This window comes from Vulpes vulpes, chromosome 14 (genome assembly GCF_048418805.1).
Source record: "Vulpes vulpes isolate BD-2025 chromosome 14, VulVul3, whole genome shotgun sequence".
Classification (NCBI taxonomy): Eukaryota; Metazoa; Chordata; class Mammalia; order Carnivora; family Canidae; genus Vulpes; species Vulpes vulpes.
The window spans coordinates 79,147,218-79,149,187 of NC_132793.1; the positions used below are offsets into that span (position 1 = coordinate 79,147,218).

At 43.4% G+C, this 1,970-nt stretch overlaps 1 pseudogene; it reads left to right on the plus strand.

Annotated features, from left to right (window-relative positions):
• Window positions 1–393: 393 nt before the first annotated feature.
• LOC112919600 (large ribosomal subunit protein uL1-like) lies at window positions 394–1,605 on the plus strand (annotated as a pseudogene).
• The last annotated feature ends 365 nt before the right edge of the window (window positions 1,606–1,970 follow it).

A 1,970-nucleotide genomic window follows, 5' to 3' on the forward strand; every position in this document is an offset into this window, starting at 1 on the left:
GGAGATTTAGTCATGACTTACCTGGTGAGGATCTTTCCTTAATTTATTGAGTTGTGTCATCAGTGGGCCTTTTAAATCCAGAGGCTCATGCTCCTATTTGGGAAATCTTCTTTTCTTTTTCCATAATTTCCTGTCCTCCATTTTTTTCCTCTGTTCTTTTTTTTCTAAAGACTTTGAATTGAAAATCTGGGCTCTCTTGATTGATCCTGTGGTGATTTTGTCTCTTCTCTGGTATTTTCTCTCTCCTTGTCTTTTTGTCTGAAAAATTTCCTCAATTCTACCTTTCATGCTTTATACTGAATTTTTTCTTTCTTCTAGCATATTTTTAATTTCCAAAACTTTCTTATTCCCTCCGTTAAAAAAAAAAAATCATGGCCTTCTGTGATTTCGGGGATGCAGTATCTTCTCGGTGGTTTTTAGGCTTTTCATTAAAGTTTTTTTTTTTTTTTAACTTTGTTCTCTGCGTTAGCTAGGTGGTTTGTTTGGGTTTTTTTGTTTGTTTGTTTTTGTTTTTGTTTTTTTTTTGTTTTGTTTTGTTTTTTGGTTCCTCTTCCCCTTTTATTTCAGTGTCTGTGTTTTGTCCTGGGGGCTCCCTCAATCTGGTAATCCAATGCTTCACTTAAGAGTGGAGCACTTGGGGTGCCTGGGTGGCTCAGTGGTTGAGCATCTGCCTTTGGCTCAGGGCGTGATCCCGGGGTCCTGGAATCAAGTCCTACATCGGGCTCCCTCAGGGAGCCTGCTTCTCCCTCTGCCTCTCTCTGTGTGTCTCTCATGAATAAATAAAATATTTTAAAAAGTCCCTTCTGGTTATTGTGGCACAGCACCATCAGCAGCAGTCCCCCAAGATGCCCTGTATGAGGCGGTGCAGGAAGTCCTGCATGGGAGCCAGCACGAGCACCCATGTTTTGGGGGATGGTGGAACTGTACATCAGCTTGAGGAATTAAGACCTTAGAAGGACAAACTCTTCTCAGGCACCATCAGGCTTAACTCCATTCCTTGCCTCCAAATTCTCCACATGTGCCCGGGGGGAGCAGCAGTGCTATGGTGAGGCCGAGCCTGTGAGCATTCCCCCATGGACACTGAGGCACTGAAGGAACTCAACAAGAATAAAAAATTAGTCAAGAAGCTGGCCAAGACATATAATGCCTTTCTTTCCTTTCCTTTCCTTTCCTTTCCTTTCCTTTCCTTTCCTTTCCTTTCCTTTCCTTTCCTTTCCTTTCCTTCTTTTCTTCTTTTCTTCTTTTCTTCTCTTTTCTTTTCTTTTCTTTTCTTTCTTTTTTTGGCTTCAGAATCTCTGATCAAGCAGATCCCATGAATCTTGGGCCCAGGCCTGAATCTTGGGCTAGCCAGTTCCCCTTCTTGCTGACCCACAAGGAGAATATGGTGGCCAAAGTGGATGAAGTAAAGTCCAGAATCAAATTCCAGATGAAAAAGGTGCTGTGTCTGGCCTTGGCCATGGCCGCGTGGAGGTGACACATAATGAGGTTGTGTACCATATCTGCTTCGCTCTCAATTTCCTGGTGTGATTACTCTGGAAGAACTGCCAGTTCCTCTGGGCTTTGAACCCGGAGAGCACCGTGGGCGAGGCCCAGCATCTGCGCTAAGGCACAGCTTAATAAACCCTAGTGCTGCACAAAGAGAAAGAGTGGGGCGCTTACTGTGCTCTCATTGATAAGATGATTCAGAAGTACCTGCCCCAACAAACAATTCGAAAATTGGCAACAACATATACATATAAAACAACAACAGTTTTCAGGCTTGGACAATTGACAACACAAATCTGAGAAAGGGAAAAAATGAGGTGAGCCTTACCACCACCTAGGCTTTCTGCCTGCGAGAAATGACCAGACTGTGGTGCAAAAGGAGAAGCCTAGATAGAGACTGAAGTATAGAGAGATCAAGGTAGCTAAACTTTCCAGACCAGAGTACTTAAAAGGCAGGAGTTACACAGACCTCCAGATATCCACAT